This window comes from Protopterus annectens, chromosome 9.part0 (assembly GCF_019279795.1).
Source record: "Protopterus annectens isolate FY-2018-M chromosome 9.part0, PAN1.0, whole genome shotgun sequence".
Taxonomy (NCBI): Eukaryota; Metazoa; Chordata; order Ceratodontiformes; family Protopteridae; genus Protopterus; species Protopterus annectens.
This window is the reverse complement of record NC_056743.1, coordinates 1808450405-1808476017: the sequence shown is the minus strand read 5'-3', so window position 1 is coordinate 1808476017 and position 25613 is coordinate 1808450405. Positions and strand designations below refer to the sequence as shown.

Here is a 25613-nt window from a genome sequence, read left to right as displayed (position 1 = left end):
TCCACCTTAACTTTATCCCAGTCCCTAGCTATATTTTCAGAAATAATTTCTATCCTCTCAAATAGCTCTTGAATAATCTCCACTACCCATTTCTTAAATTCCTCTCTTTTCAACAAATAGGTGGAAAAGCTCCAGTGTCTCATTTTTATTTTGTTACCCTGTGTTTTTAATTTTACTTATTATTGACACATAATCTGAAATAGTTACTGGGTGCATACCAAGACCTTAAATTAAATGCACGTTCCCATGAAATGTAAATTATGTCTAGCCTAGCCCAGTTTTTATATCATAAGGAATAATATGTAAATTCACTCTGAATTCACATATCCCATGCAATTATTTCAAAAATCTGCCTCCTTTGTTATATTTCCCTTATGGACCCTCCAGACACATCTTCACTACTGCAAATCAAATTCTAGTCCCCACCTATAAGTAAAAGTCCTTGCTGAAAACTGATTTCTCCCAGAATTTTCCATTAGAGCAGTTTTAGGTGGAAAATAAATGCATGCTGGTGTAATCCTCCTCTCTTGCCAGTAACCCCTTAGCACTACAAATCTGCCATTATTACCTTTTTAATCCTCTATCACTATTGGAGCCCCTCTTACAATTAATATCTTTTCCTTTGTCCCAGATATTCCACTGAATAACCATCCTGAAAACCTTTCTTTATCCAATTCACAAGTTCAGTTCTTTCTAAGTGTATCCTGTAACATAGCGATTAACACTCTACGTTTTAATTTAACTCACTAGTCTTTCTTTTTTGTATTTATCTATGATATACTGGCATTTAAAGACATTACAGAAAGCATTTTATTAAAAAGTTATTCCCACCTTTTATGTACAACACCTTTTTTGTTAAACGTCTAGTTTTAGCTTTTGTGTTACATGCATACACTGTTTGGCAGGTTGAACTTTTATATAGTTGCTTCTTATCGTATCCATTTCAGCTTACGTCGCATCTTACAAAACTTTTTGTTTTATTGAAAGCCCTCAGAAAATACCTCCTAAAACCTATTAATTTAATACCAACACAAAAACTGTACACATCTTCAATATAGTTTTACCCTCCTAAAAGGAGCAACTGTCCCAAAAGGACAGCCACGCTCACAGACTTGCATTATCCATGCCAATATGTATAGTGCAGCGTTATCCATGCTAAGACGTATAGTGCAGCCTGTGCTTCTACCAAGTGCTAACTGGTTTTGTCTTATCTTTACAGCTCTCCCAGCTGGGAAACCCCCTGAATGTTTTGAGAGAACATTATCTCCTAGCTAGTTTCTCTTTTCTTTTTTCTCCCCAACCACTCACTATCCACCAGACTGTAACCAATTTTTCTTTTATCAGATTGTCTCCATGGAGACATGAGGGCCAGATATAGAATTGTTACTAAGCATACATTAATTTGCCAGAAAAAGCCTCAAGATATTCAACATTCTTTTTCATTTACTTGCTTTCTCTTAGAACTTGTTACTAAATCTGTCTAAGGTCCTTAATCTAATAATTTCCCCATGCAAGAATGAGAAAAAGCATATTAATTTTTCTTTTGTATTGCTCTTTTAACCAGACCTTTGTTTACATTGCGGTGCCTACATTTCTTAAACCTGAACAAGAAGAAAGAGAAGGGAGAAAGAAATGAAAAAGAAAAGAATAGCAGCACCTATTTGCAATCCACATTACACTTAATAGCTGAGCACACTTTACTTTATAGCAAGCAAAAGAAAACCATACAGCACAAAAATAGTACTATTACAGAAGGAAACTCTCCCTAAACTATTTTTTCGAATATTAATGACATGAAATGGGCATGACGAAGAATGTTGAGGTGGATAAAGAAGTAGTGGTGACAGGTTATTTTGAGCCCCTGCATCAGCATTTAGACCAAAATACGCAAGCTAGTAAAAGCACTGATTGATGGACCATTACCACCCAAGCTGATGGACGTACCAATTTATGTACCAAATCCTTCCACTTTTGGAGGTATTTTATTATTACTGCTAATATCAGTTCTGGGCAGCCACACAAAAATGTTTCCACCCTTAAAGTCAGTATAATCATGTTCTATTTTCTTTCTCTTTTGTTGCAGAAATTTGTCATCATATAAAGAAACCGTTCAAGGAGTCCTCAAACCTAGACTGAAAAATGTCAAGGGTGTACTTGCTTTTCAGCTCTTTTAAACATTCTATCAGCCTCAGCCATCATCTCAACTTCAATCGGTTTAAAAAATTCAATCAACAGCCTCATATAATTGAAGCTTAATTTAAGATTCAAAAGTTTGCCATTGTCTTAGTTGTTTAGGATACTGTTCACCATAGGTGGACATTCTATGAATATGTAAACCTCTGTGTACCACTCTGTGGTGTAGGCAAGCTTCCAAATGTAATCATTGCCACTGCAGTCTTTTTGCCTCATTTATACTCTACATACTTTAACAATGCTAGGAAAATATCCATGCCAGTGTGCGTCTCTCCCTTGTTATTTACAGTCTCAGACAAATTCAAAAGCAGTAGTGGATTAACTTCAGTATCCTATTAAAGCGATCAAGACTCTTAGCGGAGCTCTGCAATGCTGAATTACATCCAAGTTCAACATTGGCATTAAAGTTCTCAGCCATGTACCACTATGAAACCACAATTAAAATCCATTAAAATGAATAATTACTTGGCAGGATGACTGGGGCTTTGGTCTTAATGGAATTGTTCCTTTAAAGCTGGTTTTATGATCATGTAAACTGTTTTATATTGTTTTACTCATATTTTTGAGCTGTTACTGTGATTATATGGTCTGCAGAATCACCTAGTGTGTGAAAGCGCTTACCAAATAATAACATTTTCATGCTTTTAGTCCTGGTGGTTGTCTCTCTGTTTTGCTTTGCATTCATGGTAATTCACACGTTTCAGCAAATTTTGTAAATGTCTATATACCTTTGTAAAAGGGCTCTAAATAAAGATGAAGAATACTCTGAATCTGTTATTCACCTTTTAGTCTAAAATGGAAGGGTTTTATGGTACCCATCATCCTTAGTTATCCATTAATAATGTGTTTTATAGCTACCACAAGAATCTCTGCAGAAAGGTAGTGATACCTTGGGAATGGGCATCCATCACCTGAGAAGTCAGTCTTAAGATGCTGAAGCAAGTGCTTCTTTTCCAAACTGTTTTTTTTGAGTTTTATAAATACAGTCTGGGGCTGCTTCTCTATCATCCTCACTCTCTTCATCATCACCATTTTCATCATGGATGGAAGGGGAAACAGTCACAGTGGAAATCTTAGCAGAATGATCATGAAAGTTGCTAATAATCTCAACAGGGGAAGGGACTGAGATATTGGTATGGTTGCACAAATTCTTAGTCATCCATGCTTGCTGAACTCACAAAAACCCAAGTGATTTAAGCACTGTGCCCCGTTTCATATTTTATTTTCACAATCTGCTTGGTTGAGGAGGAACAGTGTGCAATTGCAACTCTTCCCACTTTACCCAAGTTATGTAAAGGAAAATAAAGAAGTTAACTGCAGCAGTAAATATACACCAGGCACAGCCCAGAGCCTCATGAAACAGAGTCTGCACTTTCCATGCATCTTTGCCTGGCATGAAATTTCATTTTCAGTTACACGCCTGATGTTAAAGTAGTAAGTAGCTTTGTAAAACTATTTTTTTTAATGTTTCAGTTTCTCTCTAGGACCATAACCACAAAATGTCAAGGTAGGTAAATGGGTAGAAATTTACCAAAATCAGTGAAGCATTCTGGGTAATCAAAACAACTCACCTCTTTAGAAGAGCAACAACTTACACTGCAGATTCACTACTCATTACCTATGTTAATTTTCAGTGAAAGGTATTTCATGTGCAAAATACAGTGAATAACTTATACAAGACTGCCTTGTTGCTGCAATTCTCATGAAAATATAGTAGCCTATACACTAAAGTAGTAAAGGAATGTAGGCTCAGTCTTCCATTTCATTAGGCAGCCATCTAATATATTGTAAAAAAAAAATTCAAAAAAAATGTATACGCAAAGAAGATTTTGTCCAATGCCAAAGGTCCGTTTCTTATATTTATCTCAAAAAGCTTGACAGATCTCTTGTTTCTTGCACTGCTCCATAAAAATGTGTGCTACTCAGAATGTTTACTACCACAGTCAGAGAAATTAAGCATTCCTTACAGGAATGGCATGGCTATTGTCCTACACACAGTAATACTCACTCAGCGGTCATCAGTCACATGGTTTTCTACACCATAAACTCCAACGCGATAGGAAAGAACTGACAAGAGTCAGTACCTCTGCCTCCAACTCTGTCAAACTCTTGTGTGGAAACAGATTAGAAAGACAAACCATGATGTACAAAGGTGAGATGGAGGGAGAAAGCACATCAGTATGTGACAGACTAGAAGACGTGCTGTTATGAAAAAGGGTAGCTGCTGAGTACAAACAGTAGTATTCCAAAAAGACAGCCTACTATTTTTTTTTATAGTCAATAGAGACAAATTAAGAAAATAAAGCAACCTTCTGTGGAACTGGCTGCATTTAGGAGACAGTTACATGTTGAGGAGCCCCCCCCCCCCCCAATCCCCCCCCCCCAGTTTTTTTCTAAAAGGTAAAGACTTTGCTACTGGTCCAAGGCCCTCAACTTGTTGCTTCATCCAGGTATCAGTGCTATCTAAAGTCACGTTTATATAGGCAGACCTGTTAATTAATAGTGAGGTACTAAAAGCATAGGTGTCAATATGGATTTCTTCAAGTAGAAATATTTTAATCATTCCTTCTATGCAAGGTAAATCCGAAAATGTAATTGAGTTTTATTGAATTATTTCAGACACCATGCTACAATTGCTTAATGCAAGTTTGAGATAAAGTACAGCCAAGCTTCGTCTGTTAAACATGAAGTGTGAACAGACATGGCCAGAGAAGTGTAGCAATACAGCAGTGGATAACAGACCACTATTATCCTTTCACCAAGCTTTATAACAAATTCTGAATGAATAAAGTACTCTTAGATGTACTAAGGTAAACAGCTTCAAGTATCTGGGAGGGGTGGTTGAAGGGAAGTCTGAATGAAAAGGTCAAAGCTAGAATAATAGGGGCTGCAGCCAACTGGCATAGAGTGTCAGGTGTAGTCTAGGACAGAAGAATGCCAAAGAAGCTGAAAAGTAAGGTGTACAAGACAGTGGTGCGACCGGTACTACTGTATGGTACAGAAACCTGGGCAGTAAAGGCAGAAGAGTTGGAAGCTACAGGTGATGGAAATGAAGCGACTGGGAAAGGTGGTAGAATGCACACTGTGGGACACATGAAGAAATGAGGACATAAGAGCAAAAGCCAAAGTAGCTCCAACTGCAGAAAAGATCAAACAGAAAAGATTACAGTGGTTTAGACACGTGCAGAAAAACAAAAGACAATCTGGTGAAGATAAGAGGAAGCGAGGACGTTCAGCAAAGAGGTGGATGGATTGTAGGAAAGAAGATCTGCGACAGTCAGGTATGAGTGTTGAAGAAGGCGGGAATGTGGCACTGAATTTACAGATATGGTGCAGTTAACATGATACTCCTGTGATGCTGCCAGCCCAGCTAGCTGGAATTTTGTAAATAATTCTATGACATTTGTGAATATTGCTATGATTTATACAGAACTGTATGTTGTGCACTGAGCTTCAAGAATGTAATCACAGTGTACTCTACTGGAAAAGAACAGAAATGTATATAAACTATATACCTCTGCAAATGTATGTTTTAATAGTAGAAGCTGGAACAGAGTTAACTTGCAAACCTTTAAGAAAATAAGTTGAAAAGTTAAGTGTTTTACGATTGTACACAATGTCTACAGCTACAAGTTTTTCTAGTGTCCTGAAAGAAATTTTAATTACTGGGTTTAAAATGTAAAAGTGTTTTATTGCCTCCTAGCAGCTGCACATCTGAGAGATATGTTTCTCACACAGAGATAATAAAATTCTTAGTTTCTGTTAGCCTGGGAACTGAAGGCAGGTGACAAAGACTGATGACATCCAGGCTAACCCAGCAGTAATATGCGATATTAATTTAAGAACTCTCTCGGAGAGAGAGACTGGGCATTTTGTATCTTGTCTTGGACATAGAAACTTCCATTCAGCATTTCTGCATCTGCCTTGCTCTGTAAGTAATAGAGTACAAGAATTTCTTATAGATATAGATAGGAATATAGTAAATATTAGTTTAAATGTTTTCTGTATTTATTTGAGACTGCCCTGAAATGTTGTTTTAAAATATTTCCTGTGATTCTGAACTATGTAATTATTGTGTTTATTAAGTATTGTCTTGTCCTTTTATTTATTATAATTATTGTGTTTATTAAGTATTGTCTTGTCCTTTTATTTATTATTAAATATATTTACACCTTTTAATTGTGGCTGGTTTGTTTAGAGATATTTAAGCTCTTACAGTACTTGCATATGTACTTGGTGACACTGTGCAGGCCACTCCTAAATAGCCTTAGTATTGGTCACACTTTCATTTGGATAATGGTAACATTACACAGTAGCATTGGTCACCCTTTGTAAGGGCCTTTATAATAGCGGATAAGTAGTGGTTAGTGGCAGTGATAACTACCTTATAGTCTGGGCAGAAGGGGGCATAGCTAGCAAACCTGTGCCAGCCTCCCCAGGCATGTGTGTGTGTTTGTATATAAATCAACTCTCAAAGTGTGTGTTGTCAGCTACTTGGGCAGGGACATGAATCACTGGTTGGACAGAGAGGGTGCTGGAGGTCTTGGCTTGACCCCTCAGCTGAGATCTTAACCCTACAGCTGTGCCAGTGGGAAGTCTTATTGGCGATCTGGAGAAAGAAGGAGAAACCAGCCCCAGACTGAATGTGATCTGTGTGTGCTCTTAAGGGAAACTGAACTTTTGTGTGTGTGTACTTGTCATTCTCCCATTGTGTACGTCCCTCACTGTTGCCAGATTGAGGTTCCTTGATTACTGGGCCAGTGCAGGGGCGTCACAACCCCACCCCCATGTAGAAAATGGGAAAAAGGGGGCTGTCGATGATGAAATTACTCTTAGATGTGCTAAATATACCTGTTCAGAAATGGAGAACTTTCCAGCAATGTGACAATCTGAGCAGCCATTTAGATGATGAAAGAAAAGATTATGACATTATGTCAGCTAAAAAGAGTGTGAAACTGTGAATGGAAAATGTTCCAAAAAGAACCACCTAAACTGAGGAATTGCATTTTGTACCTTGTTTATGTATTTAAATTAGGCAGTTAAGCTAATCTAATATGTCAGACATTCTGTGATTTTCAATAATGTGGCTGGAGTCTTGTTACTCAGATGTAAATCTAATTGGCCACACTGTGATTTACATCTCAAATGGTTTGAGTCAGATATTTACAAGACACAGGCCTGTAAATCAGGAATGTCATTTCACAGGGTCAAAACAATCCTCTGCATGTGGTTAAGCTACAAGGAGTGCAGGTGTAAGTGTGTGCCTGTGAGTACACGTGTGTGCATGCGTGCAAGTGTGTACATGCATGTAGTGAAATAACAGAATATTTTTGATTAATGTGGACCACCATAATTCAATAAGACTTTAAGGGACTAGGAAAAACAGGTCAAGTTCCACAAAGGCTTGGAGCATGGCTGCTCTTAGTTGGTGGAACAATTTCTCTGATTAATTTTGATAATGACTGACACTCTGTCACACTAAGTAGTTATGCTGCCCTTTGCCATTGTCTCCAACTGCTTAGAAGAAAGAATAGCTTTTAGCCACACAAGCTTGACCAATAACTGGTCTTTGATACCCTTAGATGTTTTGGACTGCACACATTCTACACTGAATATACCACCACATGTCTAGCACACACACACATTGTACACATGTGCACATCATGAGATATGATCATATTCTCAGAAGATCGAACCACAAGTGATTGAGTATTAAAGCTTGAAAGTCAACACATCAAAAAAAAAATTTTCATTAAACATACGCCTGCACACCTCCTGCAAATTATATATACCAACTCGTAGATCACACTACAGTGGGGAAAGGGCAAATGCCCTTAATCCCCACTGTTCTCCGATCTCACACAGGAAAAAAAAAGCCAGTAATGTGTAACCAGCTTATTTTCGATTAGCTGCACTGCCTTTTTTCTGTTAGTCAATAATATATATATATATATATATATATATATATATATATATATATATATATATATATCCCATATATTTATATATAGCTACACACACATCAACAGAATTATGACAGATGTATTAGTGTTGCTAGGTTAGTCTGCTTGTCTTCTTGTTCAACATAGGCCAATCTAGTGTAAGCAAACAAAACAGCATTTCATCATGTAAACATGCAGTTTCAGCAGCTTAAGATCACAAAACAATCACACTGCCCTGATGCATAACTACACCACTCCCATACGAACTGCATGCCGCATAACAGCAGATGAAAAGGCAAAGCACCAAAAAAAGGAAAAATCTCCTTCTGCTGAGTGACCACAGTTGTAAAACTAATGCAGAAACAGAACCTTTACACTGAAATGAATGCCATTTTCAAGCAATATCCTTAAAACAGGCTTTGTTTTTTGAAAGTGTCATTTGCTTTAGTGTATTCATAGATATGCCATTCATTATTGTTCTGAAAAGACAGGATGCAAGGAAATGGAATTAAAAAAAAGGGAAAAGAGGAGAAATGCAGACAGTTAATATGCACAGAAATGGTTTGGGGAGCAGGCCTTGACTGATATGAGAGCAAGTGTGTTTCTCTGTCGGGGAGAAGGGGCATGGGAGGCAGCATGAGCAAGAGGGGGCATGGGAGGTGTAGAACATGTGAGGACTGCTGGTGCAAAAGACCACTAGGAGGAGGTAGGATACAAGAGGAAGATGAATGGGGTAAAACATGTGTGTCCTGGTGATACTCAAGGTTTGGGGTAAAACATGTGTGTCCTGGTGATACTCAAGGTTTGGAAATAAAGGAAGGATGGTTTGTCTGCACAGCAATGGTCTGGCTGCATTTCTCTATGTACAATCTTAGCTTTTAATTAAAACAATATTTTATGCACTTACTTGTAATTATGAGGATTAAGCCAACATCCCTTGGGAAAAGCACATTACAGATCGTCAGTAAGTATAGTGTCACAGACTATACTGATTCGAATCAGACATCCAATCTTGCAAAATACAGAAGCAGACAGCCACTGTACTTATAGTTCCTGAGCAGAAGTTCCCACACCTACAGCTAAGCTGCAGAAAAACCTTGAACGTGTTGGCCAGTATATGCAGCCATAGTAACAGTGGAGGGAAATGTGGCATGTAAGAGGGAAATCTGGTCAATGGCTAGTGCTGGGAGGAAAGAAGTCACCTCAGTTCAATAAAGTAGGACACATGAAGAAAATAAAAAAAGAAAATGAAGACATGGCACCAGGAGGTTGACTGCAATACCGAGTTTACAGCTTTATAAATCAGAAACAGAGTGGGAGAAGCATTGGGTAAGGTTACTTAAACAGGAATAATACGACAGAAAAGGGGAACAAAGTTAAACAGGAATCAGCTAGAGAGACTAAGTAACTGCGTGGGAGCGGTGGTTTGCCTGGGAGGTGTAGATTTAGATTACACAGTGGCTGAATAAGATCAGATATGGAAACTACAGAAAAAACACCCAGAGAACAGAAAATGTGGTCAGCAGAAGATCTAACTAGAAAAGCATAATGCAGCACTGCTAACCTGGTGTGTGTGTGTGGGGGGTAGTCAGAGGCATCTACACAAACAGGAAAGAACTTTATAAAATACACTGATGTGGTTAGCAAGTGTAGATGTAAATGGACAGAGGAAGTGATGGCGTGCCAGTTAGAACTAGCAGAAAATATGCATCCAAATGGTGGCTAACCTTGCCACCACAGGCCTGCAAGTGAAAAAACATTTTCATTTTTAAATTTAGGAGTTCATTACCTGGGTAACCCCTCTAGGGATACATGCCTTTTTCAGCGACTATAAAGGGGACACTGTTAAGTGACTTGCTCGGCATAAAAAACAATTTGCAGATTAAGACTGAAGGAATCAAACTTGTGAGCTAAAGGACAAAGTGTTTTAGCACCTTCAACATCTCTGCAATGACAAAGTGGCAGCACATTACAGACATAACTATTCCAAACTGGAGTACAAGGACAGAATAACCCTTGCCACGCCTGATTTAATAAAGCAGTTCAAAGGCTCAGGGCTATGCAGGGTCTGCACTGAGCTACAATAATATAAACCTGTGAAAGGGAACTAGGTGGGCAGCAACAATATGTTTTAAGTTGCAGGCAGCATATCATTATTATATTAAAGCACATAACCAAGGACAGACATTAGCCCCTACAAAGCTTCAGCCTTCTCGTAAAGACAGTGTGAGCTTTAAGGGGAAACTGCAACATAACTATGTGCAAACCTTCATACAGGTACACACACCTGTAGATACTACGGATACTACGGATTGTAAAACAAAGTGTCATTTGTATCATAATTTGAGTTACAACGAGAAAATAGCACTAAAGACTCTTAAGCAAGATACAGATCTTGTTATCAAGCCTGCTGATAAAGGTGGTGGCCTCGTTTTGATGGACACACCTTTCTATAATGAATTAATGTACAACTTGTTAGGCGATACTGAGAAGTATATAAATATTAATTATTCTGATTTAGATAAATTGATTTTTCAGGTACATGACGCTTTGTATGAATTGTTGATGTGCAGACAGTTGTCCAAGGAGCTGTATGACTATTGTCTCATTGAATGTCCATTGGTTCCGTTTATAAAGGGACTTCCAAAAATGCATAAACAACTAACTCCTCCACCACTACGTCCCATAGTGGCAGGAGACAAATGGCGGACTGAAAATCTATCTATTTATTTAGAATCTAAACTAGGACCCTTAGTAAAGACCATTCCAACCATATTGAGAGATACCCAGCAATTATTAAATGATTTAACATGCATTGACCCAGACATAGTATTGACATCACGTTTGCTCTTAGTAGCAATGGATGTCAAGAACTTATTCACAGTCATACCGAATGAACAAGGTATTGAGGCCATTAGAGAAACAATGTGTAGGAGTACCATCATTGCTAAAGATACCCAGCCTCTTATAGGTACTGTTTTAGAACTAGTACTTAATAACAACGTTTTCTCTTTTAATGAGAAACTATATAAACAAGTGTGGGGGGTTGCTATGGGCACCCCATGCGCTAACTCATACGCAAATCTGGTCATACACAACTGGGAATATCACTATGTTTTCAACAGTAAATACCAAGCAAATATAGTGCTGTATAGGCGCTTTGTAGATGATATTCTTGTGCTTTGGAGGGGTGATAGTGATTCCCTAGAGGAATTTCGAATATATCTAGAGTCTACTACAGACTACCTGAGATTCACCTTAAAATATTCTAAAGAAATAATAAATTTTCTGGATGTGACCATCTCCATCAATTCAGACTCTACTATAACTACTAAGATATACAGGAAGGAATGCTGGAAGAATGCCATCCTTCAATATAGTAGTATGCATCCCAGACACATTTTTGCTAACATAGTTAAAAGTCAATATCTGAGAGTTTGTAGGCTATGCAGCAATGAAACTCAAAAGAACCAAGAAATTCTAAATCTGAGGGAATTATTCTTGATGAGAGGATATCCTATCAGTTTAGTAGATGGAATTATTAAAGTTATTCCATCACCTATTGAAGATACATACACTCAAAGTAATCACACTTTTAGGAATAAATCATATGAAAGAAATAAAATGGAAAATCTAGAACATAATCCATCACAATACTTACCTGGATATTCTAGTTACAGGACACAAGTTCCTTTTGTTACCAGATATACCAGTGACAATCATAGTATTACACAGATTATAAAAAGAAACTGGAATATTCTAGCAGTTAATCAAGATATAAAGAAAATTGTACGCAGTACCTCTAGTTTTTGCTACAAAAATAGCAAAAATCTAAAGAGACTTTTGTGCAATGATAGACATACCAAGGGAAATACACCCAGTAGAACATCTGACTTAGGGACTCTACCTTGTAATAGTTGCAATATGTGTAAGTATATTACTACGGATACACATTTTTACATACCAGGACTTAACCATGATTACTATTTCAATGTACAAGCCAATTGCAATACCTCTAACGTTATATACCTGGCCACATGTGATAAATGCCAGGCATATTACGTAGGTTTAACTACGAGAGAATTAAAGAAACACATTTACAATCATACCTATGAAATTAGGAAAGAGGTTCTAACAAATGCTCTGATAAAACATGTCAAAGATTACCCAAATCACAGGTTATATTTTCGTGTAGTACAAGTTGTTAGGAGGTTGAAAATAGGAGGAGATACTATGATACATCTAGAGAACATAGAACTTGAATGGATTCTGAGATTAAGAGCGCATATATTTCCAGAGTTAAACAGTATTGTCAGTTTAAAATCTGTACTAGCTTCCAGATAGTTTTCTCACCATCTGATCATTGTAGTTGTCACATCTGTTCTCCCTTTCTACTTTCTTTCTTTCCTCACATACACGTACACACACACATACATGCATGCATACACGCGCACACATGCGCATACACGTACACACATGCACACACCTTCCCACACGCATATATACACACATACACACACATTCCCCACACCCATATACACATACACACACACACACACACACACATACACACACACACCCCTCTCTCCCCCTCCTCTCCCCCTTTCTTCCTCTCCTTCCTCCCCTTCTTTCTCCCCTTTTTTTCTTGTTCTTCTTTAAGATGTGAATTGATGTGACTATAAATTGGATGCTTTGATATATGATGGAATCTTTCTTTAGAAGTATTATGTTTTTAACAATGATTATATTAATATCAAAATGAGTCATTAATTTATGTTTACACCATGACCATTAAGATATTATTTTTTATACACTATATGTTCTTAATTTTAGTGATTCCTAGTGTCATAAATTGCATATACATATACATTATTTATTGGTTATTTAATCATTACAATATAATATAATATCAATGGCTAGTGCATATATATTTGCATTTTTTCATATATGCATATATCTACATATGACAATACATACATATATGTATTTTTATTTCATATATATTTTTATTTTATATATATTTTTACGTATTCATGTATTTATATATTTCAACATTCTATGAATTTTTATGTGTTTATTTAAGAATTGATATTGTTTTCAACAATTGATGAATTGTTGCATAGCTAGACACACGCTGCTGAAAACTAGATATGTTTTAGTTGATTATTTAAAATCTTTACAGCTAAAAACATATAGTTTATTGTACTGAGTGCCAGGCCTTGCTTTATTTATTTAGCTGGGCTCTTTGTAGTGCTTTGATATTTCAAGCTAAAATGTGAACTTAATATTATTGTTACCATCAATATAAGTTTATATTTGCTTTTTAGAAGAATTGATGCCAAGTGCATTATTGATTGATTATTTAATTGAATGAAAGAAAAAGCGGGAAATTAAGGAATGTTTTCTGCTATATAAGCTCTTGGCTTTTTTATTAATTATTGTAACCTGAAGAAGCATACAGTCCGTATGCAAAAGCGCTTGTTATTTTAATAAAATAATCAGATTTATATCCTTACATTGTGGTGATCTTTGCTTGGTGTTCCTGGGACACCTGTAGATATGCATAACTGCATGGAGCTATACAGAAAGTGACGGTTATACATGGCTGACAAAGACAAGCAGACTGGTGAGGAGATCGGCTTGTGTGTTGAAGCATTTTTTAAACTATTAGCTTAAAAAAAATCAGCAAGAGAGAAAAACTGTTAAAATGGCATACAAGACAGAAGGAAAACTTTTTGTGAGGGTGCACATTTAGAGGGCTGGCTGCATGCCTTGTGTAAATGAGGATCCAAACACACAAAAAATGGGCCAGCCAATAAAGTAGATTAACAAATTAGTTACTTGAGTGATTTGTCAAATGCAAGTGATTTTTGCAGAGAGAGTAATTACTGGAATACATAAGGAACCCACTTATATAGACTGGATTTATAAAATAATATAACCTGATTTTTCCAACACCAAGAAGCTATTTACAGATCATCTAAAACAGCGTTTTCTAAAGGGTGATTATTTCTCCAAAAATAATAGGACAAATTGTTATAATAGGACAGATTATTCTGTAAAGAAGTTAGTTATTGACTCTTTAAAGAAACAATAGTGGTTGCAGATGTTATTGCCGTTGAATGTAAAACTGCGCTCTTTGCGAAGGAGGAACGTTCCCCTTTCCCTCATATCCACCAATACTGGAGTGCAGAATTTTGCAAAAGAAAGCCACGCAAGAGACTAAAGCTTCCTGCATAGGCTAAGTTGGGGACTTTGCTACTAACAAAACTTTAGAGCTGGACTTCAATTCAAATTTCATTTTTTGAATTCCAACTTAACATTGTTCACATCCATACAGAACTGTCCTATTTCGAGCATAAGAATATAAACAATAGCTTGGGTTTGTCATATTATAAAAACACATAAAATGGAAGGCCATGTTAGCAATGCAGATTATATTATTATTATTATGAATAAGATCAAAAATTAATAACAAAAGTGAAAATATGGCAAGTCAAGTACCACTTATTAAGACGGATACCAGAATACATAGACTGAGTGTACTAAACACCACAGAAAACAGCATCAAACTAATTTAAAGACATTGCAGAGACTTTGTAAAACCAGCTGCCAAATTATTACAGATTTCTGGGGAACAATTTAGATTTTACAACAGAAATTAAAGTATATCTGAATATAGGGCAGGACTAGGCAGACAAGCAGAACAGCTAAGTCTGAAATAGAACTGTCACGAGTATTCAGTAGGTTGTCAAATAAATACACAACATGGCTACGACAAAAAGAAATTTAACACTTCAATAAACAATAATTAGAGGTGATAAGAGGAAAGCAATAAGATGTGCAAGTAATAAGAAAATATGTGGTACCATCCATCCTAACCCTGCTCCTGCAATTACTCAATAAAATAAGTCTGCCAGATCATAAAATATGTATCCCTCAAAGCCATAAGGTCACCAGATGTGCACAGCTAGCCTTAGAAGTATAGGAAACAAACATACTTGTACGCATACCTGGGTAGCCTACCGCTCCTCAGATATATTAGTAGCCACTGAAACTTGGCTTAAACAAGAAATAAAAGATCTTACTGCAGGGATACAATACCCCAAGACTTGACAGAACCTATAAAAAGGTGGTGGGATGGCCATTAGCTGCACAAATTATTTAAACCTCTCTCGGGGTCTCATATAAGCCCACCTCCACTCTAATTCTGACATAATAATAGCATCCTTGCAAATGAATGTACACAAAAGCCTTCGCATTTTAGGAACTTACCTTCCCCAAGGAAAAACATGTTACTGCTGAAGAACTTCTCTCTTGGGCAACACCTCACTGACGCACTCTTTTCAAGAGACTAATATTGACTGGCAAACTATTGACAGTAACAGTCCGTCTAATGTCATTATTTTATAACGTTTCACCCAGCTTATTTCAACTCCCACAAGGTATAATTAATACTCTAGTAGAGCCACCTTACACTGGATTATCTCTAATCACCCAAACAAAACCATCACCAGGTACCTAACCCAATACCTTAAGTGATCACCTACCCATCTTCGCAATAAGGCATCATAAACCCAATCAGAAACCGCACTGGTACAACCTTACTTGTAATTTCTCCTCCTTTAGTAAGGACCAATTCATTGTAGCACTAAAATCAAATCAACTGGTGGACTCTTCAAACTCTTACAGTTGAAACTGTAGATCTGTTCATCTCAACTTTACTTAACATAGTAAATTAACTGGCTCCAATAAGAACCTACATAAATGAATCAAATCCTGCACCCTGGCTTTCAAAACAGTGCTAAAGTGCTCATGAAAGACAGAGACATAGCCGGGAAAAAATGGAAGCAAACTAAACCACAGCTGCCCATCAATACTATAAATGTCAAAGAAACTCCACTAAAAATCCAATCAAAACCTATGGGGGAAAAAAACACAATATTAATATACAGGCAGCAAATTATAACATCTCAAAGCTTGCTTTTTATAGTACAATCAATCAGCTGTTAAAACCCATTTCACCAACACAACTATAATGACAGGAGAGCCAACAAATTCAATACCCACTTCATCCAAACAGTAACCTCTCATTAAATTTTCAGCACAGGCAGACATAGGTCCCTCTCCTCCCTTGTTAGTCCTCAAAACACCTGCACTCAAACGAGTCTCAGTTTTTACAATCAAAAAAACAATTAACTTACCACCCCTGCCACTGATAAGGTACCAGAGTATTTAAAAATTGCTGCTGCTGATGCCCCAGCTTTTCCTCTCTCTATTCTTATCAACCACCCCCATCACTGAAAGCTATGTTCCAACACTATGGAGAAGGTGCTACATTCTTTCTCGCCATGCAGATGGAAACTCAAACGAGCTCTCAAACTTCAGGCCTACAGCCATACTGTCTCCACTCTCAAAACATTCTGGAAGAGTATCCAGCCTTAACGCCTCAGCTTGCTCAGTAACTGCCTCGAATCCTCTACCCATCACCGTTTCTGTCCTCTTCATAGTACATGAACAAGTCTCCTTAGTTTTGTAACATCTGTGGACTAATATCAAAACTCTGGGTCCCAGCATTCGTCCTAGATTTAGCCAAAGTTTTCAACATGGTATCACCAAAGAAACTGCTTCAAAAACTAGCTTGCCTAAGAATACACGAAACTTCACTTTCTTGGTCCTCCAGCTACATCTCAAATATCAACAGGCAATAAAATGGTAACATATCTCCTTTTTCCTTCTCATTAAAGTGGGTGTCCGTCTAGGATTCATTTTAGGTCCCATGTTGTTCAATATATTCATTAATGATCTCCACCTAGCTTCTAATCAAGCCAGTATCATACAGTGGGCAGATAATTCAGCAGTCTATTCTGTTAAAAGCATGGCGAGACTCGTGAGCGAGTTGTTAACACCATAGAGGCCCGACTCTCTGATACAAAGCTTTCCTTAACCTTAAAAAAATCCTACTTGCCCCCAAAGCATTCAACTGACTACAAAAATAAATTCAAGATCACTTTTAATTTCAACATGGAACTAAGTCAAACTAAACTTCTAGGAGTCGCTGTTGATGAAGGCTTAAAATATGATCATCTCATAAAACAAGCAGTAAAAACACCAAAAGCTTGGTGCTCTTCATAGAGTCAAACAATACCTCACAGATGATGCCAAAAAAGTACTGCTCAATCCCTTCTCATCCTTACACTATATTATTCTGCTCTCATATTGATTAACCTAGAATCCACTCATCTCTCACTCTTGGAACAGTGCTATAACAAGGTGGCATAAGTTGCTGCCAATTATCACTATAGGAAAAAAAAAATCACTGTTTGGCCTTAGAAAAACTTCAGTGGTTGGGGATAAGGCATTACCTTACACCCCCCAACTAGCAGCTTCATTATCCATAAAATGCCCTAGTTTAAAAAAATAATCTCCAACTCTATAACCCATCAAGACAGGAGAGATACACTGACAATGTTATTAAAGGTTATATGTTATTAAAGGTTATATGTTATTAAAGGTTATATGTTATTAAAGGTTATATGTTATTAAAGGTTATAAAAGCTAACAACTGAGCTGGTGTACTTTTCTTTCTTGGCCAAAATTTGAAACTCCCTTGCTGTCATTCTAACACACAGACATGCACACACGTACACATACACACTAAACACCAACTCTTTTAAGGCACAAACAAGGGAATACCCAAAAGATGTCTTGTTCTGTACATGCACAGCTTCTGAATGTTACATTTCCTGCCCCTTACTTTCACCTCTCCTTCCCAATCACCACACCCTTAATTATTGGCCCAAAACCTTCTCATTGTCCTCTCCCTTTCTCTCTTCTTCCTTCTAGCTATCATAAAACATTCTTCCTCACCTCTTAATACTAATCCTCCATTCTCCACCTTTACTCTAACAAGTTCATTCAAACACTGCTCCTGCTATAATTAAGAATATTTTATTTAAATGTTTTATATTTATTACTTGTATACTTCTGTTTACTATGTTCTTTATGTATTGTTGGAATTTTTTTTCTGGAGCTTTTCTTCCTGGGCCTCCCATAAAAAGAGGTAGCTTGCTGTCCAGTTGAACTACTCTGGCAAACAAACTCAATAAATAAATATATATATAAATGACAGTTATTAAGCACCAAAGGTTTATACAAACTAAAGGCAAAAACAATTTATTTATCACATATGAACACCAAGTAGGTGGACTGATCAAACTGACTATCAACTACGGTCTGGATCACAAAGCAACTGAATATAACACAAATAGAATACTTACTTTGACTAAACGCTTCCCAGCAATCTGATTTTATGAGTTTTCATTTTTTACGGTGACGAAGAAACACATTTAGTAAATACAGTAAGTATTACAATGGGATTAAAAGGTTTTTAGTACTAGAGATAATCACATACAGTAGGATGGAAAAGGATTGACGCAGTGCATGAAATGTTTTGGTTGAAACAAAATGGCCCAGTACAAGGAAGCATGTCAGGTGTAATTTTGGGAAAAATAAGTGCACTGGGATTGAGGCCATTACGGTGACTTAGTTGGGATTTTTTAAATCATTTAAGAGCAGGATGTGGCCTGTGACTGCATGTCAGGCGGGATGGTGTTAAAGATGGAAGGACCAATTATGCACAATAAAACAAACAAACTTGCATGTTTGCAAGAGAAAAGGAGCATCACTGCTTGGAAGAGAATGAACGTAGGAGATTAAATTGAAATGTTCTTCTATTAAGACACTACAGTACTACTATTGATGGAGAAAAAAAAAGTTTCTTTCAAAAAAAAGAAGACACTGAAAGACATGAAGTTCAGAACCAATCCTGAACAAAACTCATTTATTCTCTGGTACCTGCTCTGCTCAGTACAGTGGTCTGTTGCAAGATCCACACAAAGATGCCCCTCACGAGCAATGTGGATGACCTCTGTTTCATCTAAACAATGTCTAGGTCTTCTGGATACAACAGGAAACTTGCGTCCTGTAAAAACACCATGTAGGTGAAGGATGGATGTGTGTGCTCCACAGACCAAATAGCCTAGCAGAGAACCAACCTGAAGAACTAAACAACAAGGATGCAAAGCCAATCCCTAGAGCACTGAGCTGCTTGCTTAAAAAGAAAAAAAAATTCAGTGTCAAATGGCTTGTACAATATCACATGGACAAACACAGGGATGAGCTAAAATTACAAAAATGTAGTACTGGAATATTATCAAAATGTTGTGTAGTAAATACACCACACCCTGGAATATTATCAAAATGTTGTGTAGCAAATACACCACACCCTGGAATATTATCAAAATGTTGTGTAGCAAATACACCACACCCTGGAATATTATCAAATGGTTGTGTAGCAAATACAGCACACCCTGGAATATTATCAAAATGTTGTGTAGCAAATACAACACACCCTGGAATATTATCAAAATGTTGTGTAGCAAATACACCACACCCTGGAATATTATCAAAATGTTGTGTAGCAAATACACCACACCTACATTTTACATGCTAAAGAAATGCAAGACAAGACCCATATTAGTGGAGACTTCCAAGACTGCAATATTGTGCAGTGTTCATTAACATGAACTTAACAGGGAGGCAATACTTGAGCCTGACTTCTGGCAAGCATACTTGCATATGGAGAAGGAGAACATTACAAGCAGGTTTTTTTTTTTTTGGCTCTAACATTCACAAAAACTTATTTCACGGCCATTATCTTGTCTTTTGAAGTGGTGTCTGCACCAAGTATTTGTCAAAAGGTTGTGGTCCAAGAACTGCAGAACATTCTCAAAATGTGGGGTAAGACTGATGGTATGTTGGTGAAACAAAGGCAGCAACAAACTATTTTATCAACTTACTGGGGTCATAGAAAAGCAAAAAAGCACAGTCTGCCAGGAGAGACAAATGCATGATTTATTTTTCAAGGAGGAAACTTCTTATTGTGGTATCTGACTGGCAAAAGGCGGAGTACATTAAGATGCAATACAACAGGCTGTGCCGAAGTCACTGAAGTCTCAGAACATGTTCCAAGCTGACTTTGTACCTATAAATCGTAAACCCACTACCACAACGTGTTTAAAACCTCCCAATGACTCTATGTCCACTGAACTCACTGCTACAGGACAGAACTTTCTGGGAACGGAAATGGGTGCAGGAGTAGCGGAGACCCTTATCTGAAGGAAGATATTAACAGGCAAACCGAATATTAGCAAAACATTGCAATGTATGATAAATAGCTCAAAATACACCAATGCAAACACCTTTATGCTCTTCAGAATAGCTGCAAAATCCATGGCAGAATACCCCCTACTGCTGCAGAACATTTATATTTTGTACTTTTAACTGCAATGGATGCACACTCTACATGGAACAGACCACCTCTGAAAAGATTACTGCATTGGCACAAACAGTATTCACAAGCTACAGCTAGTGTTAATGGAGTTCAAAAACCATCTCAAAACAGAATGCAACATTTTACATCTGCGCCCCCAAACCTACCATAAACAGGTTAAATAATTAACATTTATTCAGAAGTTCAGGAAGGCTATAAAAACGAAGAGACCAGATTATAAACCAATGTGGGACTCATTGAGTGCCTACCGAGCCTGTAACTGTGGTACTACAATTTTAGATGAAATCAAGAATAAAAAAAAGTTAAAATTCATTAAAATTCCAGGAAGGCTGCGTTTGTACAGACAGTAGTTTTGCTTCACAGTAAATGCAATGGGAATTCTGGAAAAATGAGCCTTAAAAGGGGCTGCTACTGACAAACACTGAAAAAATGGTTTTCCCATGACGCTCTACACCATCCAACCATGCCAGCAACAACACAAAACTACCTACACTCCAAATGTTATATTTTCTAAGCTTGAATGCATTCCTGGGGTAGTCATCCTAATATGATCTTGATTTTCTGCAAGCTACTTTTGCCCATAATGCACTGTGATAGCACAGATGATGAGATCACTTCACCGTAGTCTCTTACCAGATCAGAATTCTATTCACTATACCATATATGTTAAGAGTCACTATAAATATGTACTAAATAATCTGTAAAATTGTAGAGGTATTAAGAAAGAGCTGAAAGAACAGACTTTTTTGCTCTCAGTGTTCATCAGGTTTCTTCACCTTCAAACTACTAAAGCTCAGTAGGTTTATGACCCCCTGAAGACAGAAAGAATGCAGCTACAGATCAGCACAAAGTAAAAGTTGTGAATTTTGAGCCTGAATAGCTTTAAAACCTCACTGGGTAGGAACAGCTATAAGCACATAGTTATGAGTTTTTCTTTCCTTTGGCAAGAAACTTTCAAATAAGATAGGTGAAATAATTTATGAGCAGGGAAAACAAAATTCTTAAAAGAATGAAACTTTCAACTCCCAACATGGTGTGCACTAATAAAGCCTGCTAGGACAGGATATGCCACAAGCCATGCTTCTTTTAATATGTGGAAGTACAGCCATCATTCTGCAGGCAGGAACATGTACTTTCTGGAAAGGAAAGGACATTTTGAGTTTTGTATGCAGTTGTCCTTTCATTCCTTCACCTCCCGTCCCTAAGGGAAAAAATCCATCTCTTGCAAGACTTTTACTACAGTCATACTACCTAGCCAGTTCTGTGATAGGTTATTTCCTTACTTTTGATAAATATACATTCACAAGCAGTTTAGTCTTAGAATTCAGGACTGCGCCATAAATGCATTGTAAAGTCACATCATGTGCAATGATTTATGCTATCTCATTTGTAAATTAACATCCACTGATTTAGGGTTTAGTGAGGCCTATGCCACACACTCCATGGTGAACACTTTCTAAAGGAATAATTGGAAGTAATTATTTTTTATGTAACAAGATGTGCCAGAAGTTTAACTGAAAGTCCCCGGTATTCTTATTATAGTTTTTTTAAATTCTTTTAATTCCTCATTTTCCCATATACAAACTTAAAATGTTATTTTTTACTCTTGTTCAGTTCTTTTTAAATTCTTTGTTCAGTTCAAACATAGTTTTGATCGACTCCAAAAGTTTTCTTATACTGCTGCCATATCTTGATTTAGAGGATTTCAGTTTTCTCGCGACAGCAACATCCAACAGGATCAAGGACATCAAAGAATGAGAAGCTTCTGGTGGGTATTATTAGGTTCACACATTCAGATACTTTATTGCATTCAAATATTTTTATAGAACGTAAAGAAATTAGTAGACAGCGACAGACTTTGTGAAAGTGCCACAAAAATATTCCTCTTGGTGTGATCAAAATGATAAATATTATATCTCACTATCACAAAAGGTCAGGAATTTGAATTCCATTCTAAACCAGGAAAACAATTTAAGTTGAATTTCAAATTCTGTATTCTTAGCATGACCCACACCTCCCAAGAAGGTGGGGCTTTGCCCAATACAACTATCACCTAATACAATCAAATGCAGACTTTTGACAAATATTACATCTCACTATCACAAGCGTTAGGAATTTGAATTCCATTCTAATCCAGAAAAACAATTCAAGGTGAATTTCAAATCCTGCATTCTTTGTGTGACCTATGCCTCCTCAATAAGGTGGGGCTTTCCCCAATACAACTATCACCTAATATAATCAAATGCAGACTTTTCACTTTATGCTGCCACATTTGAAGCAGATCTTAGGTGATATGCTGTTAGCCCTTTAAGGAGTTGAAGACCAATGCAGGTAAAACTGTTAGAAGGGACTGTTACGTTTTAAGATCTCATAACTTAGCAAATGTTTATTTCATACAGAAGTTGGTACGGCTAACAATCTTCCTAAGCTTTCTGTAACAATTGCATAAAACAAATCATCCAAAAGTTGTATGTAGGTGTGTCGGTCATCTGCACTAACTAAGGGGGTGTTTGTCCTGCAAGTGTGTACATTTCTCCACAATGGGCATGCAAAAAGGTAGCAGCAACACACAGGGTTATTTTTTTTACACAAAAGCCAAACTAGCTAGGTCAAACAATTAAGAAAACTCCAGAAAGAGACCACTTCATAACCCTGATACTATAGCCAGAGAAGACTTTATGGTGGCCAAGCCCATGTGCCAGCACTTCAACCCATCCTGCATACCTCTCAACAGTCCTTGATTCTGGCTGTAAACTTTGCCCTGTCTCTCCTACACCCTCTTAAAACTGATGGGAGAAAAGTGGTGGGTTATGCTTAATAAATAACGACAATAATTGGGGTTGTAGACCTCTTTTACCTCAGAAAATATGCAGTAATCACATTCTCTTATTCTTTCAACTTATTCAGTTAATAGTACTAATATTTTAAAAAGGGGGCCATGATAATTTCTGGACTTGTTCCCAGTTCTGAAGGCAAGAGGTTGAGAATGCTTGGCAGCACAGAGGACTAAAGCAACGAGCTGTTACAAAACTACTTACTTCCTGTGGTCTAGGGTTTGATTCCTTTTGCCATCATTTGTCAAATGTCTGACATTGAGCAAGTTACTTAAGTAGACAAGTGCTTTAAAACAGTAGCGCTAGACTCTCCCTCACTGATCAAGTAACTATTGTGAACGTAACAGCACTAAGTCAGCACTTTAGATAAGCATATAAAGTGATAGCCTGAGTGGAGGGATGCTTTGTCTGCCTAGAAATGTGAAGTTGTAATAAAGCCTGACAGAAGTTAAGCTACCCTACCCCATACACTAATTGCACCACACCTGTCAACTGCCTCTGATTTTGATTCGCATTTATACCATGTCCCTCGTACTCATATATTTTGTTAAATATAATCACTGAGGATTACAGTCAGTCAATAATGTCACACATTACAGCCTCATACTTCTTATTCTTCAAAAAATACATGCTGATAGTACCTTTCAACTGTACATATTTTTGCAGAATGTACAGATTTTTGACTCATATTTTTGGTCTGCTTCTCATAAAGTGTTATGATTTTCTGGCAAATCACTGAGGACTGAAGTCACTAAACATACATTTGAGTTTCAGACGTCATACCCTTCAGAAAAGGCATGTTAACACAATCCTCTTATTCTAGCAACTTTCTAAGTTTACTAAGAGCAATATTTTAAATGTATACTTATTTCTGGGACATTGTTGCTTTATTACTTTAAGCTTTATCCAGATTTCTTGCACTAAGAGGTTGAGAGGTATGATTGCTCATGCAAAACATGTTGCTCTACTGACTTCACATATGACACTGAGTAACTATTTAAAGAAATTGTCCCCGATTTTGGGCATTTTGCCCCCTCCGGCTCCAACCCATTACTTTTGACTTTGTCAAGAATTCTACAAAGAAGTCGCGTTGTATGACCTGTGCATCTCTGAGCACATAATTTAAACTCCGTAAGTTTTATTCCAGCTGTGGAAGTTACGATACACCCCTAAACTGTAAAAAAAAAAAAAAAAAAAAAATCACTAAAGTTTGCCAACCTTTGCAAACATTTACGAAGCGGGACACAAAAACTGCTTCACATCCCATCTTAAGGGTGCATACCAAAAAGCGCAACAAGAACCGGCAAATCCTTCCCGTTGATAAAAATTACAACACGAAATAACTTACCGAGTGTAAGCTGCTAGAGAAATCAGACAACTTTCCAGAGCAAACCAAATAAATGAAAAGATTTACTGCAGCTGCATGAGGAGATAAACGTAGGCGTGGCTTTGGGGAGGGGAGATTTGAACCGTTTCTAATTCAGTACGTAATTGTGAGGCTTCCTCTTTAGAAGTCCTGCCTGAGCCGAGCAACGGTACATTTTCGATTTACTACTAGTAAACCTTGATTTGTGCATCTTAGCTTGCGTTACAGAACAAAAGTTTGTGGTCTGATTCAGGTACTTTGAAAACCGTCCGTTAACACCCATGAATTATCTGACAGACCTAATAACTGTCAAATTACGCTCCCTTCCGTTCGGCCGAATGAAAACCTCAACTCCTATTCCTTCCTGGTTTCTATATCGAATTGCAACATTTCCAGGTGGCTAGAAACGGGGCTTTTTTGCTTTACTACCAGACACTGATAGGGAGCTAAATTTGTGTTTCACACCCAGAACGTTGATTTTGACAAAACACTTTTCAGGCACACCTTTCAAGTATCCAGATTTTTTACTTGTATTTTTGGTCTATTACTCTCTTCCTCATAAAATGTGTGGCTTTCTGGCAAATGACTGATGATTGAAATCACTAAATAATGACAGATATTTGAATTTCAGACTGCATATCCTTCAGAAAAATGCATTCGAATACAAATCCTGTGATTCTAGCAACTTTTTAAGTTAATGGATGCGGTATTTAAAACCCTGCATTATTTGGGAGGCTTTGCACCCTCTCCCCATTATTTTTAGCTTTGTCCAGATTTCTTGTGCTTAGAAGTTGAGAGATAAGATACCAGCGGTCCTTCCACTCATACTGGTTTCATTTTTCAGCCATTGCTGCCCCTATCCTTCATCAGTCGTATCTAGTCCACAGTCACTAATGACAGAGGAGGGCATTGTGACCTATGTA

General features: G+C 37.2%; 1 protein-coding gene across 1 annotated transcript in view; it reads right to left on the bottom strand.

The window, feature by feature from the left end:
• The window catches only part of P2RY11 (purinergic receptor P2Y11), a 118030-nt gene extending 93024 nt beyond the window's left edge, over window positions 1–25006 (bottom strand). Inside the window, exon 1 of the mRNA XM_044082356.1 lies at window positions 24673–25006. The gene's annotated coding sequence lies outside the window, so the exon portion shown is untranslated. The remainder of the gene's footprint in view (window positions 1–24672) is intronic.
• Between the last annotated feature and the right edge of the window lie 607 nt (window positions 25007–25613).